The sequence below is a fragment of the Temnothorax americanus genome, unplaced genomic scaffold (assembly GCF_048541705.1).
Source record: "Temnothorax americanus isolate GAGA-0224 unplaced genomic scaffold, ASM4854170v1 Scaffold65, whole genome shotgun sequence".
In the NCBI taxonomy this organism is placed as follows: domain Eukaryota; kingdom Metazoa; phylum Arthropoda; class Insecta; order Hymenoptera; family Formicidae; genus Temnothorax; species Temnothorax americanus.
The window spans coordinates 194,908-212,500 of NW_027509787.1; the positions used below are offsets into that span (position 1 = coordinate 194,908).

General features: G+C 41.2%; 1 protein-coding gene and 2 long non-coding RNA genes across 7 annotated transcripts in view; 1 reads left to right on the forward strand and 2 right to left on the reverse strand.

Annotated features, from left to right (window-relative positions):
- Trp (transient receptor potential) overlaps nt 1-17,593 on the forward strand; it is a 207,921-nt gene that overhangs the window by 148,301 nt on the left and 42,027 nt on the right. The window lies entirely within an intron of this gene.
- LOC143905641 (uncharacterized) lies at nt 1,483-6,628 on the reverse strand. 4 transcript variants are annotated; one of them, XR_013259271.1, is made up of 6 exons: nt 4,901-6,628; nt 4,690-4,831; nt 3,814-4,604; nt 2,738-2,954; nt 1,641-1,767; nt 1,483-1,524 (listed from the first exon to the last, which is right to left on the reverse strand). It is a non-coding gene; the product is annotated as an uncharacterized LOC143905641 (long non-coding RNA). The 4 variants fall into 4 exon arrangements; XR_013259269.1 differs by having other exon boundaries at nt 2,738-2,951; nt 4,901-5,911; XR_013259270.1 differs by having other exon boundaries at nt 1,490-1,524; nt 2,738-2,951; nt 4,901-6,564.
- LOC143905642 (uncharacterized) lies at nt 6,738-11,164 on the reverse strand. 2 transcript variants are annotated; one of them, XR_013259274.1, is made up of 3 exons: nt 10,910-11,164; nt 10,344-10,739; nt 6,738-9,975 (listed from the first exon to the last, which is right to left on the reverse strand). It is a non-coding gene; the product is annotated as an uncharacterized LOC143905642 (long non-coding RNA). The 2 variants fall into 2 exon arrangements; XR_013259273.1 differs by having other exon boundaries at nt 6,738-9,486; nt 9,846-9,975; nt 10,344-11,164.

Here is a 17,593-nt window from a genome sequence, read left to right on the forward strand (position 1 = left end):
AAGCTGAAGCAATGGAATATCGCGAATATTCGATCGCTTATTATTGCACAAACTATGATTAAGAGAACGGCACCGAGTGTGCAATCGTACTCTCGAGCGCAAAAAATAATAAGGTGTTCTCTCGGGATCGAGAAATAATAGCGCACGCAACGAATATGCGGATATTCCCGTCGCGACGTGCTGAAAGCGACGTACGGACGACAGATATCACGCGGTCCGAACGTGCTGATGATTCCGTCAAATGATGTTGCACCAAGCGTGCAGCGAGCGCGAATTTCACTTGAGAGAACGGCACCGAGTGTGCCGGCGTCTTCTCGATCGCGAGGAATTACGGCACGCGCACAATCCCCGCGCGAACTTCCCCTCACCGCGCGCCGAATACACGCGGGGGAGCGAGAGTGATCACGCGGTGCGAACGTGCACGCGTCAATTATCGCGTTAATCTGTATTGCACGCGGGTGCAGGGGTAGCGTGTCGAATAATGGCACGCGCGAACAATCTTCACGCGTATTTCTTCGCCACAGCGTGCCGAATGCACGCGCGGACCAGAGCGATCACGCGGTGGGATCGTGCACGCGCCGATTATCGCACAACGGAATGCCCAACAGGGCCGACTAATATTACGAATTAATGCGAAGTATTGCGAATCGCGCGAAAGGTTGGCGGAAGTAACGAACGCGAAGCTAGATCCGGCTCGAAGGACCAATGCTCGGGGGGGTGTTTATCCGCCCCGGATTCGCGAATGGTCAAACTCGGTTGAAGGACCAGAGGGCCCGTGCCCTCACGAAAACGATTAGAAATGCCAAAAAAGGGGGGGTGCGAAGCGACTCACCGTATCGTAGCCCGTGATGTCCTCGCACAGCCTCCGTCCTTCCTCCTGGTTCTCGTGGTGGCGGAGAGTCAGCCCAGGCAGGATGGTCGTGCAAGACGCATGCGGATCACGTGATCGTGCGTGCAGGCGGAAGACAAGCAAGCAAGCGTTAATGCACACGATTCGAATCACACGGCGCCGTTTCGCGGGGTGCACCCGGGCGCGGAATACCGTCCACAAAATCACTATGTGGCAAGATTCTATCGATACGATGTAATTCTTCTCGAAAAGCGAGAGACGACGATGGTCCGAGACGTGAGGCGTCGAGTACGGCCCCAAATTTTACTGTCTTCTCTCGCGTACGAAATACAACTATGCCGGTGCTTGCGCCTCGCGAAGACACCGGGAAGAAGCCCCTCTTCTTCGTGCTTGGGGTGGCCGCCCGCGTGCGGGCAGCACGAGTCGGGTGAGTCGCGCGAACATTGACTATCGAATGGATCGCGATCCGCCAACGCCGCGCGCGAGTCGCTAATACGAAGTGAGCCTCGTTACCGACCGTAAACGAGACAAATATATACAAAGATGCTAAGCAACTAATCTAACGCGAATACAATACAATGACGCAACTAACAACTATTTACAAGTAACTATTTACACGCGAGTACCAAACACACTTCATGTACAGTATCAATAGGAAAGCTCTCCAGTATTACCTGAGAAAGAACAGAATGTAAAAATAAAATATTAATTTCTCTAATAAAATATGAAATTAAATTGCAGTAATTTAAATTATAGATTTTACTACGCATAGTATACAATGCAAACTTACAGTTGATTTCCATTTTAATTCCTAAAGAAATTTTATTATTATTTTCCTGGGCCCCAATTTAATTCCTAGTTCTTTTAAATCTGGATCTGATAGCTCTAAGAGAGCTTCCCTATTGAGATACATTGGTCTGAAAAAAATAGAATATTCATTGTAACATCAATGAAAAATAAAGATTTTTTTCCAACACCGAGAAAATAAGGATTAGTTATAGTTTGTGCTAGACAAAATAAAATAATAAACAGTAATTTTAAAAGAAAATAAAAATGAAGAACTTGTAGATAATAGAATAAAATATACCTGAAGACAACATTATATTAATAAAGTTAAATTACAAAAATTCTTTGTTGCGACCAAACTGGCTAATATTTATTTAACAAGCACAACGCGTTTCAACCGAGATTCCGGTCTTTCTCAAGTGCGTACAATAAATTAACGCTTGCAAAACACTTCATTACACACAATGTGGCAGCAATGAGTTTACGAACTAAAATACAAAAAAAAGTAAAATAATAAATTAACAAACTAAAATGACGTACAAAGAGTAAACTCAGGAATAAAATAGCAACGCTTACATGTTTTGTGTGTCAAAGGCGACAAAAGATATGCGAGTTATATTAACAAACGTGAAATTCGGTGGTGCGTTCACTATAGGTGACGACAAACGACTGAGTGAGAAACAAAGGCAGAGGTAACCGAAAGCGCTCACATTAAGTTTATTATTTTGTCATAAATGCGCAGAAGGTTATCGGTGTCCTTTGTAAATTAATAGTGTTATTGTTTTTCTTAATAAACACCATTTCGGCTATCTCTCTCTTTTTAAAATGTTTCTCGCTGGTGTTTATTAAGAAAAACAATAACACTATTAATTTACAAAAAGACACCGATAATTTTCCGGGCATTTATGCTAAAATAATAAACTTAATATGAGCGCTTTTGGTTACCTCTGCCTTTGTTTCTCACTCAGTCGTCTGTCGTCACCTATAGTGAACGCACCACCGAATTTCACGTTTGTTAATATGACTCGCATATCTTTTATCGCCTTTGACACACAAAACATGTAAGCGTTGCTATTTTATTCCTGAGTTTACTCTTCGTACGTCATTTGTGACGACGACGACGATGTCCTCACGGTCTCGCCGGCTGTGGAGGAGCGCGCCGTCGCTTTCTTCACTAGATCTCCTTAGAATTCGCGATATTCCTCTCCGAAACCCTGATGATAGCTCGACTGAGTATTTTTAAGATGTAATGTTGGGCGCCAGGTGCGATTCCTCGCACCACGATACACGAGATCGCAGTATTCTCAGGCGTGGGCTTCTTTGATTAACCGCGGTTGGAATAGGAGAGGGAGCGTAGCGCAATCATCACACGCAAATAACAAAGAACATAAAATTATATTCCAGTTAAGGCAGATAAAATGTGGAGGATAACGTGTTCCACGGCGAACCAGCAGAATTCGAGTACGCGCCACGTGTCACCCCATGAGCGCAATACTCATTCCGTCGCTGAACTGCACGGCAATCCCGATCGAATTCATACAAGAGTATTCCCCGACATAAGTTGCAGCGAATTCTACCCGGCCGGTCAAACGCGAAATACTCGAAACGTCTACGTCTAACAATTAAACAATTAACGCAATTTCCTTACGGTCTACCGCGACAACGCTGGGGATCTTCTCTCCCCTCGAGACGCACGAACGGCCTCACCCGTAAACTCGACACAACCGTGGGCCATTAATCCCGATAAAACGCACGGATAGCTAATTACAAATGGCACAAACTTAACCGGCAACGATAACTAAGAGACCCTTTCACGCGCGAGAACCCCTTCTCAAAACTACGGCACGGTTAAGCCAACGGCGATCATGAAATTCCACGCGGCAAAATTGCCCGCAACGAAAGTACAGGCAACAAAATTACACGAAACGAAATCACCCTCAACGAAATTACGCGAAACGAAATCACACGAAACAAAACCACAAGCACGTTGACTGTCGGCGGCCGTACGTTCGCATCCCCGAGACGGGCACTTGCGATCACTTTGTCGCGCGGGCCCTCCCGCGGTATGGCACTCGGTATTCTTCAATTACGGCTAATTTCATACATTACCGCGGCACAACGCGACTCCCGGGAGGGCCTAGGTATTACCGCGATCTTACTTCGAGCAGTGGCCTTACAAATTCTTCCTGTTCCGGCAGCTTGTCGCTCGGCTCGCAGAACTGGATGTTGCCGGGATGGCGGCTCGCACGACAGTGGCGTTCTCTCGGTCCGGCGGGACCATGATGTAAAAAGAAAGGTGTTTCATTGCGCATAATGGCGGCCAAATACGGAGCAGCCAATCAAATTCACTCCCCAAATGTAGCGCGAAATTCTAATGCAGTATTGGAAAAAATGTAAAGAAAAGTTGTAAATGTAAAAAAAATACAAACAAAATTAAAAATTTTTAAAGTAATAAAAGACTACGTAAATAAAAATACGTGATATAATTTGAAATGATAAAATCATTAACCTAGATTGATTAGGCCGGTTCTACAATCAGTCGTATGTCGTAGGCTGCGGTCCACTTGACGCTACAAATGCTTTGGAGCGTTCTTCTTCTCCTTCTTTCTTCATTGAAAGAAAAGAGAAGAGGAATGCTTCGAAGCATTTGTAGCATCAAGTGGACCGCAGCCGTAGTCGGATGTCGGAACGCAGCCGACGAAATAAGAATTTCTTTTTCGAAAACAAATTTTCTTCATTGAACCATTAGTTACGTTATAAAATGCTGTTATTGATACAATGGCCGTTGCAATGCCTTATTAATATAAACCTATGATAATATTAAATATAAGATCGGACTATGTAGACCGCTCTAAGTTTTAGACTCCCGTTTATGCCTCCTGCAATTTGAACCCGGAAGACAGCGTGAATTAGATATCACTCTACGGCCTTCCTCAGTCTTGTCCGCTTCTGCCTCTTGCAAAAGTTCCTATAAAGCACACATATCAATCTATACATCTTAACACAATAGCATTTTTATATTCAATACATAATATTTCAAAGCCCGTACGTACTTTAAAAAGATTAGACTTTCCTTCCCGATCTTTCGGACATTTGTATGTTATAGCTTCATCCAGTAAAGCCCGTAACTCATTATCATTTAGCATAGACAGAAAGGAAGGCTGAAGGCACATGCGGCGGCTAACAATCTAGTTTCTGTAAACAAAATATAGTATGTAGCTTATTAATAATAACTTGGCACATTTCAAGATGGTCAAGACAAACCTCTTATCGTAGTAGCCGTAGATTCGTTGGGCCCAAGAAACTACGCGGATCACTTCCCCTTGTGGCCGAAGGCACGGTGGAGCCAGGCGCGTTTCAAAAGTTGGGCACACTCTGGGTATCTCAACGACAACCAATTGCGAACTATTGGTGGAGGACGGTTTGTGGAGGACGGTTCTCTGGCCGGCTTGCCGAATTTGAGGCATCTGATACTGCGCGACAACGCCTTCGTCACGTTCTCGGAGTCGTTGGATCGCCGGTTGGATCTAAGCGAGAATCCGCTCATGCGGCGGCTAACAATCTAACCTCTTACATATCACGGAAGTAGCCATGTTGCTTTTTACATTTGGGGAGGCTTTTTGATTGGTCAGAAGGCAGCCATTATTTTAGACCACTGCGCATCTCGGGAATGAAACACCTTTCTTTTTACATCATGGGCGGGACCACGCTGGGCCCGCGCGCGCCCGCGCGCGCCGGTTTTCCTAGCCTGGTCGGTGCTGCGCCCTGGCCTGCCAGCGATCTCTCCAGGCGACCACCGCGCCGCACTAGGGCGCCCCTTGTCACCGCTCCCATCCGCCGGCGGAAGGTTTAAAGTCCGCCTACGTAAAACCGGCTGTCCAGGCCGCGACTCATCGTCCGGTTTCTCGACGGCCAGGCTGGCCGGACCTTGGCTCGTCGACCGGGGGCGGTACACCGGAGACGGCCCCGTTCCTTGACGGGAACTTTCGTCGGGGCGTCTCCCTCTTCGGGTCCTCCGTACTCGGGCTGCAGTGCTCTTGCCGCTGGTGACGCCTTGACAGGCCAGCTGATTTTCCGGCTGTGGGCTCCAGCGTGACCCGCCCGTCGACCGTCCGCCCTCGGAAGCCCCTGGTTGTCCAGCCGTAAGTCCCTCAATGCGGTATACGCCGTTACAATTCCGTGACCCTGGCCATCTGCTCCGCACTCCCTCGACCTGTAACGCTCGCAAGAGATCTTAATCCTAATCTAAATGTTTGCTCTCCGCCCGCCTCGGACGGAGGCACCATCCCTGACGCCTCCCTCGGCCGAGCTCCCATCTCGGGTGAGGGACGTGACATTTGTCACGTCACACATTTTAGTTTGTTAATTTATTATTTTACTTTTTTTTTTGTATTTTAGTTCGTAGACCCATTGCTGCCACATTGTGTATAATGAAGTGTTTTGCAAGCCTTAATTTATTGTACGCACTTGAGAAAAACCGTAATCTCGGTTGAAACGCGTTGTGCTTGTTAAATAAATATTAGCCAGTTTGGTCGCAACAAAGGATTTTTGTAATTTCACTACTCACTGGCGAAGTAAAAGTATTTGATATTTTAATAAAGTTAATTTCACAAAAAAAATATTACACATGTAAACAAATAAAGTGAATAGTTACACTTTTCTGCGATTGCAAAAAATACACACAATGAAAACAAAGCAATTCCACAACCAACCACTTGAGAGATATACTCACTTTTACAAAATAATGTGGCGAGGACCGATGTAAAGACCATTAGAGGTTGGCTCTGTCCATGGACTAAATGATTTAAAGTGGGCAAGTGAAGAAACTGAGACAAAATGTAAAGCATGATCTGTATCTCCAACTTCAATGCAAAATGCATTAACAATTAAAGTAATTTAAATTGACCTGACTGGCAATATATATAACGTCTTTCCGATATGAACATTGAAAAACTGTGAGCCAACTTGGTTTGTCGGATTCACACAGCACTTTTTTCAGATTGATATCGAGACATCATTAATTTTGACCATGGTTTTGGTCAATTGATGTAATTTCTAAATTAAATAGTTTTTAATTTTATTGCGAAAAATATTACCCCAGCCAGGGTTTGAACCTGGAACCTCCCGTATATTTTTCGCAATAAAATTAAAAACTATTTTTAATTTAGAAATTACATCAACTGACCAAAACCATGGTCAAAATTAATGATGTCTCGATATCGATCTGAAAACAATGCTGTGTGAATCCGACAAACCAAGTTGGCTCACAGTTTTTCAATGTTCATATCGGAAAGACGTTATATATATTGCCAGTCAGGTCGATTTAAATTACTTTAATTGTTATTTTATATACTGGCGAAAGAAATTTATTATTCTGTTCAAAATGCATTAAAATGAGGATAAAAAATTGTAGTCTCACAGCGAAAAATTAGAAAATACACCTTATTTTCTCTTAAGAGAACTATTTCTACGATTTTTCCAAATATAGGGAGATTTTCTCTTCGTTTTACTGCAGCCTTAAGACAAACAAACAGACTAGGTCTGAATTCTACTCCATTAACTTTAATACTCTTGGATCGAAATACGTTGTCTGTATCCACATAGCCTAATTCCAAAAGAAATTGTCTGCTTTGAGTTTCCTGCACATGACAAGTTTTACCACTCAGTGTATGCACTCTCTTGAGTTTGACATCACCTGCTCCCCATTTTGAACTCTGAACACATTGACATACTCTGATTAGAGTCTTTGGAGGATTTTTGAAATTGTAAACATTTTAAGCTCGCAATTTAATTTCAGCGTGTTTTACTTCAAAACGCATGCAAAAATAGCATTGTAGAGGGCCTGCCCAAAGTATACAATCTGCGTAATGGATAAGATGATGGAACTTGTTAATGCAATTGATATTGGGAAAGAGTTTCCGAAATGTATTCATAAAATCTTTTGTCAGGGCTCGCAGATATGGCATCAAAAATCTTGTTACTCTTGGGGCCAGCACTATTTCCATAATTCTTAGTAATAGTAATATTAGATTTATGTGTTCATCTCCTCTGTCAATTTTTTCTGCAATCATGAATGGAAAAGCTCTTAACAGTACCCACATCTGCATTGCCTTTTGGCTTAGTAAATGATCATTTTTTTGGAGCATATTTATAGAAAAATTTGCGGATGGTTTGTTCTTGTTTTCCACAAAGCCATATTGGAATGATGCAATTTTGCTATTAAAATAATCAACAGTAAATTTTCTTGTAATACAAATGTAGTGATGAAGTACAAGTTTTAATATCATAGGGCCTTTTCCGCACAGAATATCATGCATCACATCAAAAATTTTATTCCTAGAGGTATAAAAATATCGTGACTTGTTAAGGCAACAGTCATCTTTCAAACCAGTTGCTGCCATAAATGGAGCAGAAAAATTATGCCTGCGTAAATACTCCAGATGCTCATTGAATACCTCTTTAGTCCTTTCATTGCCTAATCTTGTTCTTCCAGCATGCAGGTCTTCTCTAGAGTATAAGCACATTCGGCAGAACTTGTTCGCCTTAGGTCCAAGCATATTAAATACCTCATGCACAGCTAAAATGTCTCCACAAAAAGCAGTTATTGTCGCATGTAAATTAAATTCCTCATCATGAAGCATAATTTTAACTCCGTCATCGCTTTCTAACTTATATAAATTACTCAAAAAGGAGGACAATATTTGACCAAACCCATACTTTTTGACATCTGCATCAGAACATAACAGGAGAACGTGTATACTTCCTAAATCAGAATTTATATGAGCCGGAATATTTTGAATTGTATAATAGAAAGCGCCCAATTTGTAGATTCCTGTTTCAGATCCAAAAGGGTTAACAATTTCCAACTCGTCATAATAAAGCTGTATCTGTAAGGCATGCCTATGTATCTGGAAAAGGGGGTGATTTTTAAAATGATCTCCATCCACAACATAGCTAGAATATCATTCGCTGATGGCTGTTCAGAGAGTATAGTTTGTTTGACTTCTGCGTTTGACATTACCAACTTTAAAGTATCTATTATTGGCACATATTGACAAGTTTTAAGTACAAATTTAGGTATATAAGTTCCAGTTTCACTATCCAATGAATTTTCCATGCGGTAACCAAGAGGAATCTCTACGGGCTCGATATAACCACAGCTACTCTTTAATGCCTTTATTTGATTCTCCGAAGTGTAAGGAAATTATCGAAAGAATTTTCAAAATCAAAATTAGAAAGTAGTTCAACAATTTCAGGGTCTTCAGTAGCATTTCTTGCTTGAAAATAATTGACAACTTTTGTTTTCAAGGAACTAGCTAAACTCAAGACCATTTCCTCTAATTCATCTAAAACGTTATTCAAAATAGTGGTACTCATAGTTCCCTTGGATTGAAGTCTTGCAATTAATCTGACAATCGAAGCATATAAATCAAAGTTTAGATTTTTGTTGACCACTTCTTCCACTGCAGCGTCATGTGCATGAAATTTATCGTTATTGTCAGGAATTGATTCGTCGTCAGGAGTTGATTCGTCGTTAGGAATTAATTCAGGCTCTAAATTATCATCACATCTGTATCTATGACACCGACGTATGTGCCTTCTCAATGTATAGAAATACATAAACGCGTTCGACGACATCCATCTTGGCCACATTCAAAACCATTTTTTCTCATTCCCCGGTGAATTGTAAGTCCATGATAAAATTGTAAATGCCGAACTAAACCATTCAATCCATTGGGAACATTATGGTGGCATACATAACAATTCAGACGATCCATATCACTTTTCGCAAAACGCTGCAACAACTTCAGATCGATATCGATATGTGATCCAAAACTGTTACGACTCATCTGAAATGTTAGAATTTACAAATAACCACTGAGAGATCACATATTCCATGTTACGAGATACGCTACAAATGCTTAAAACGCTACAAATGCTTCGTAGCATTCATCTTCTCCTTGTTTTTAATAAAGAAAGAAGGAGAAGAAGAAGAACGCTTTAAAGCATCTGAAGCGTCAAGTGGACCGCAGCTATTATTTACGATCTTTCAGTGACCATCTCTGAGCCTCAACTGTACAGATAATTTCTATGAGTTTCGACAGTCATCAGTGTTTGTTAATCAATATGATATTAAAAATCAGGAATATAATTACAACTATAACAAGAATTACAAAAGCCCTCTGCATGAAAAAAAATGTTGGCTCACTCATTCAGAATGCTCGCCCAAAAAAGCATTAGCAACTATATTGTTTTGTATAAAATCCAATATTTTCTCTGCTACCTCACCATTTCGTAATTTCACCCATATCCACAAAATTTTAATAATTGAAGATTATCTGAAACAAATTGAAATGTATATCCAGCTAGACAACTTACACATATTAAGTACATGAGTAATAATAGTATATAAAATAATAAAAATCAGATATAATTTCGCCAAAATGCGTTCTCTAAAAATATATGTTATTATGCAGTACACAAAGTGCTGTAAAAATTGCTGTTTCAAAATTCTAGTAAATTTTATAAAATGCCAAAAATATGTTATTAAAATAACCGCATATTACCGCATTTTTTGCAAAATATAATACTATAAATACATCATAAAAAACTGTATCCAAACATGTATTTACATGTATTTACACTAAATACATAATTTATTCAAACTGGCCTGGCACGCGACAACTTTTCATCGAGGTGTACTCACGTGTTCGTAACTACTCTATTAATTCCTTCTGGTCGGACGTGCTCGATTCCTAGGATGTGATAGACCTCACGAACGAGAGGACCATCATGAAGAAGCCACCCAGTAGTCTGCCGACTTTTTCTAGACGGAAGACTTTCGACAAGGAGAAGCAGAGCAAGCAGGACGTTGCTGCGTTGACAACGGAGAACGAGGAACCGAAGCCGCCGATTGACGTCAAAGTGGTACCTCCAGATTGCCCACGGCTAGATTCGCTTGCACTCAGACGAGAACTTGAAAGACCAGAACCAGAAATCCATCAAATTCGAGGAGGAAACCAAGGATATCTGTTTTGCGTCGGTCGAACGTTAAGCACGCAGGATCCGTATGGGGCAACGCGTGCTGCAAATCGCGTCGATCCTGCTCAAATTTATTCCAAACATGTATTTACATTAAATCATATCTAAAAAAGTATACGTAAATTATGTGTATATGTACGCCGGCACTTAACCTAACCTTGCCATGTGCTGTTAGGGAATTGGCGCGCGAATATCGATTTTGTATTTAATAATGCAAAAACTTTTACTTACCACCAATGTATACTTATCAATAACGAAGATATAATGCATATATCACTTCTCTTCACTGATATTATATTATCATGTATAAGACGCACGCACGAGCATGTTCTCTTGGAAGCCACTATAATAATAAGTGAATAACGATATAACACTGACGAATCTGTGAGCTTTGCCGTTCTCGCTGATTGCGCAGCGCGTTCGGTCCTGTTTCACTGTTTTATTAGCGATGCAAAATGTCACTGATGGAATCAGTGACTTTTCCACTGATTCAGATTTAGGTACATATTTAGTATAGATTCAGTTTCTAGTTTCTAAAATTATATCTGGTGTAGTTATTTTACAATTGTCGCGTAATGTTATTTTTCCGGATTTTTTTCAATTTTAATTTTATTTTCTGGCAATTCGTTACATTGTATTATAATTTCCGATATTTTTGGAGTGGAATATAACCATGTTTGAGGTTCGGCTAATGTTATCCAGAATGTTACATTAGAAATGACGTGACGTTGTCTACAGTTTTTTACCTAGGCGCTTTTACAAAAAGTTGCACCTCGCTTAGTGCATTTGCAGTTAAAAATTACACGGGAAAATATTGGTCGCATATAAATTTAGTAGTTTCTCGCGTACATTTTATTGAAATCGCTTTCTTTTAACATTATATAATTATGATTCTCTCGGTTTATTCCTAATAGTGTGTGTGAAGGTTCTAGTAGGGTAAACACATTATGGTCGTTGTGTATTGGTACAGGCCGTGTAATTTTTATTAGTTCGTATACCGGATATGCTATTATAGGGAACGCGAGAATAGTGTATACGTTCGAATTGTCGTAATACGCGCTTACGCTTACGTATCTTTGGATCGTATTCCAGTTTTCGGTCTGGATTTTAAATGGAAAGTTTAATCCTCTGATTAAGTGTGAGGTTGCCTCCTTTAATTCTACGATTATATTCTCTAATGGAAGTACGCGTGTAAGTAGAATGTCATTTTGTGCATATAAAATAGTCTGTAATATCGTTTATGTCTGTCGTGAGGTCAGCTAGGATAGCGGTTATCAGTATTATTTGTTCGTCTATTTCCTCTCGGTGTATGAATTGGTCGTGTAGTTTTCTGGTGACGTTTGCCAGTAAATTTTCGTTGTGGGATAGCGTCTGTTCCAATTTTTTCATATGTCCTAATGTGGAGTAGTTGATGATCTTCAGCTGGTTCTTCGCTGCGTGCTGTAGCGTCTCTTGCTGATTATTAAGTATTTGTAATTGCTCGTTGATTGTTTTGCGTCTTCTGCATCCATGGTACCAAATAGAGTTTTACTTATCTCTCCAATGGCATTGATTGACCCTCGCTTAATTACGGGTGACTTGTAAATTTTTTGTAAGTGTTCTAGGGCGCGTGTCGTTTTATCGTTTTCTCTCTTATTGGTCCGGAGAGCAATCTGACATTTATTTTTGACGTTTCCAGTGGCATAATTGCAAAGTTCCTCAATATTCTCTAGGTATCTTTGGAACTGTTGGTGTCTGATTTTTAATGCGGTTACGTCTATGCGTATCGCTAATTTCCACGTTGCTTTTGTTTGCTGCAGGTGTCCGATTCTCTCGAAATAGATACCTGGCTCGTTGATAAATTGGGTCACTTTGTACGGTGGTACAGACGACGCCGACGCTCCTATTGTGAGGTGCTGATAGAGAATGAGAAAATTTATAACAATGCGTAATTTTATTTCTCTTGAAACGTCAGATTTTTTATTTACTTTTTTTTTATTCTTCTCGGGTAAGCGGACGTTCGCCAGCGCGCTATCAGCTCGCGTCGTGATCTCCTGTTTCACCGCCGTAGTGTGTGTTAACTTATTGTTTTCCAAATAAAGTACATTGCAAAAATCGTCGCATCTTTGTTCTAACGCCTTTCTTTCTTTGTTATTAAAAAATTTCCTGCGTTTTTTACGTAATTCCTCGCGTTGTTCCTTGAATTGATTTATTGGCTGTTAATGTTATACATCGTGACGAGTGTTTCTTCTCCGACCCGAGATTCCCGAATCCTGTGCCGACCCTGAGAACAACTCCCGGTACCGGCACAACAATTTGTGGCAGCGGTGGGATCTCGGCAATCGGAGAACGTCCCCGTCGCGTGTGTTCCCGCCACGAGTATTCACCTGAAAAAAAAGAGCAAAATAATGAAAGTGGTGAAATCCGCCCTGACGGAAGCACCCGGTAGCAGCCCGCTCGAGAGGAAGGAAGCACCCGGTAGCGGTTATCAACGACACCGGAGAAGGCGCCGACTTACATATTTCCCATTTACTCTTTGATACAGTTCCCCTTTATTTTAGTTACGACACTCGCGTTTCAGTAAGCAATTTATGAGTCGTTAATTGGACTCACATTTTCGCTAAGATGGTAACTAGCGACTGCCCGCCGCTCGTCGGAAAGGCAGGCGCTTTAACCGCTCGGTATTGCCGACTTAGTTGTCAGCGTTTTTGATACCGCAATAAAAGGTCTAACGGGCAGGTGAAGTCCGGGATGACCATATTTGGTCATTCCCGAAACTTGTGCAGGTCTTCGCGCAACGATCTTCGTCGCTAGGGTTATATTTCCGATAGGAGGCAACTCGGAGTTGCCAAGTGCATTACTTAATCTCTAATTCGTTGTGCGCTCACAACAGCTATAAGATGACATTTAGTAAGACGTAAATCATCTTTTAGTCACCTTTCAGTCGACTTTAAGCTCTAACAAAAAGCCAAAAATCTAAGCCGAAAATTTGTCATCTTTTAATCATTTTTTAGACATCTTTGTGCTGTCTGGGCAGGGGCTTGATTGCGTATCTTGAAACTAAAGACCTTTGCACAATGCCAGGCAACAGGCAATAAGAACAGGAATTAACCAAAAAATCGTTAATTACAACCTAAAAAATTTGAATACTATGATTGGTTGGCATCAAGCAATTAGGCACAGAATTTTAAACGTAACGGAAACCCTGTGTCTATTGTCCGTTCCACTGTTTATTCTGCATTTATACATGATTTCTGATTTCTATTCCCTGTTCCTATTGCCTGTTGCCTAGCATTGTGTAAGGGGCTTAAAGGTGCTTTTAGATGGGAGCGGGAGCGTCGAGCGTCGAGTGTCAAGCGTCAAACACGCGCGCAGCACCCTTGCGCAGATGTGTAAACGTGCAGATTTCAGCGTCTTGACGCTAATTCTTGTCAGTAGCCATTTTATTCAGCATCTTGACGACGCTGCCTAGACAGCACGTAAAACTAAAAAATGACAAAAAGATGTCTAAAAGATGACAAAAAATTATCTTTTTATAGTCATCTTTTTGGTTAAACGAAAAAATGTCTAAAATACATTTTTCCGACTACATGAAAAGTCGACTGTTTAACTGAACAAAAAGTTGTCAAAAAAATATCTTACTTGACGTTTTTTCTAATGCGCTTGCGCAAGTTATAGAACAATTACCTAACCTAAAAGTAGTTTTTGGGATGGGTGGTGATGGTGTTGCGGTTGGATTTACCGGCGTTTCGGTGGGGAGCGGTTAGGCGCCGGCCGGTGGCGAGCTTCCCTTTCCCTTGGGTCCGGTGCGTCATCTCTGGCGACGCTCCCAGGATCCCTGAGGGGGGGGTGGATTGCCCGGGGGCGGTCGGCGTTTGTCGCCTTCCGGGATTTGCCGGGGACTCGACGTTGTTGGGTTTATGACGGAAGTTTCTTTCCCCGGTTTCTTCAGGGTTGTTCGTCGCTGTTGGCTAAGGGGTCCTTTTGGGGTTGGTCAGCCGCGGCTTGCCGCTCGCTGCTGTTTTGGGCTCCGGTCCCACTGCTACGCAGTGGTCACTGGTAGCTTATTTGTGGCGGCGAACCGTGCTTGGCCGCACCTGGGGGAATTTTTCGGCGGTCTTGCGTCGGGCGCTCGGCCCAATTACTATGCGTCTTTCCCCTGAACCCTTCATTGGGTGGTGGGATGGGTCTAGGGGAGGGGCGCAGCTTCCTTCTCTTGGATCCGGGGGATATCCGGATCCGGTATATGGTGGTAGGTTTTTTGGTTTTTCCCTCAATGTTAACGGATCTATCTTAGGATGGACCTGCGTCTTGTTTCTAGTGGGACTCCCTATCCGGATAGGAAGTCTCTGTTCGCGAGGTTTGTGCGTGTCCGGTGGCCGCGTGCATCTATGTGTGGGAGTGGGACTCCCTGGAGGAACGCCTTCCGCAGCCAATGAGGATGCCCCTCGATGATATGGTTGCCCGCGACTACTATCATGGGGGGCATCCGAGGCGGTCAGGTGGTTTACACCACTCGACTAGGGATGGGTTCCTCCGTGGGATAAACACTCTTCATCTGACTTATCGTTTGGTCCTTTGTGTTGGTTTACGTTTTTAATGTCGCCTCTAGCGTGAGGACGGTTGTTCCACGTGAAGAAATGCCCCGTGTGTTCCGCGTGTCGCAACTGTAGTCCGTTGTGCGGTGTTTTAAAAGAGGAGTTTTAGTGGGTGCAAGCCCCACATATCCCGAGTAACCGGCCCCTGGTAAAGTGCGCGAGGCATTTTTCCTCTTCCTACGAGAAACAAAAAAAAAGTTGATTACGTTCAACCTTGCCGCAACCCTTGTGTAACTCTGATCCGGTAGAAATAAATAAACCAACCTGATTCTAACCCAACTCTGACCCGATTCTAACTCTCGGTAGAATACTCATTAAGTAATTCTTTACAATAGGGGCCTTTCCGAATTTTGATATTTTCTTGCGGCTCTCTTTTGGTAAAAACCTTTGTTGTGACTCCGACAGTGATAATCAATCACACCATCTTGTGTACCCCTTGAAACCATACAACTTTGATCTGGAACATTTTTCTCTAAAATGTTGCGTTTACGAATAAATCGGGTGATACGGGTGGTCTGAGACACCCGGTATATTAGTCATTTATGTCTTCCAATACTCAAAATAACTGCTATATTTTCCAAACTTTTTTTGTTAATAACTTTTTAACAAACAATGATCGAGGGCTAAAATTTTCTGAAGGTCACTCAAAAGAGTGACCTTGACAACATATGTCAAAGTCAAGGTCATCGGAGGGTGGTCCCCTATACTACATAATTACCAAAAATAAAGTAAGAATAAGTAAAAAAATAGGGTGCATATTTTTCGGGCTCCCCCGATTGATTATCACTGTCGGAGTCACAACAAAGGTTTTTACCAAGAGAGCCGCAAAAGAAAATATCAAAATTTGGAAAGGGCCCTATTGTAAAAAATTACCACTTTTTATTTATAAACTAAATTTATGCATAATATACAGAACGAAAACATGTCCACAATACAATTTTAAAAGATGGCTAGAAGATGTTTAATAACAGATGTCATTTAGTCGTCTTATAAGTTTCAGATGTTAAGACGACATTTAGTGGGACATAAATAATTTTTTAGTCATCTTTTAGACATCTACGCAAGAATATTGACGCTTGACGTACAACACTTGACGCCCCCATCTAAAAGCACCTTAAGGTTGTTATTTTTGACAACTTTGAAACTTCGAATATCGAAACCTTCGAAGCAAATTACCAGCTCTAGATCTCTAGATCGACGCGGGTACAACAGCGTATGTTATAGATATCTGTATATTACACGGAGACGCATATATGTAGAGTAATAAAACATAAATTTTCACACGCTTTAAAAACGTATAAATTATAAAATAGATGAAAGAATGCTTTTATTAACCCTCCGGTTTTTTCGGTACTTTCTTAGTGCATACGTGGGTTTGTCATGTTCAACGCTATTTTCCCTACCTTAAAGTATTTTAAAAAATCTGAAATATTTATACAAAACATCTGTCTACATTGTAGTTGACGATTTTATATTTTTTTGATAAACATCGTTTATTTAATATTTTATCTTTAATGAACTTTGAATAAAATTAGCAAAATAATTACTTACAAAAAATAGGAGAAGTCAAGCCTATCAGGGTCAAACGCAGATCACCGTAATATCAGAAATACTGATTTATTAATAGTTTTGATACATCGATCCGTACGTTTCAGCTCAGCTTTGAGCCATCTTCAGCGGTAGTAACAAAAGTTTGTTACACGTTTTCCGTACCATATTGGCGAGTTTACTGATTCTAAGTATCAGAAACATATACTACGTTTATGCGAGCGTTACTTCTGTAGTAACTTACGATATATCACTCGTTTACGCGGAGTAAATTATTGCAAGTTACTACAAAATCCCGTTTACGCGAAGGAATTATCGTAATTACTACAGAAGTAACGCTCGCGTAAACGTAGTAATAGTAATCCATATCTATAAATTTTTTAAATTAATGTTAAAATATTAAACAAGAAACCTTAGGAAACTCACCAATTAATCTAAAAAACGTGGAATACAGAGCCATGGGCAAAATGAATACTCTCTGCGAAGAGACTTAACGATTTTACTATTTATAATCCTCGCCGGTGTTTTGACCTACAAAATGCCTTTTCTTGTAATATATTTCATATCATTGTTGTGTGTCGTGTCGACAAGATCGTTAAGTTTCTTCGCAGAGAGTATTCATTTTGCGCATGGCTCTGTATTCCACGTTTTTTAGACTGATTGCTGAGTTTCCTAAGGTTTCTTTTTTAATACCTCAACATCAATTTAATACAGATATGGATCAATTTGGTCTATGTTTCTGATACTTAGAATCAGTAAACTCACCAATATGGTACGGAAAACGTGTAAC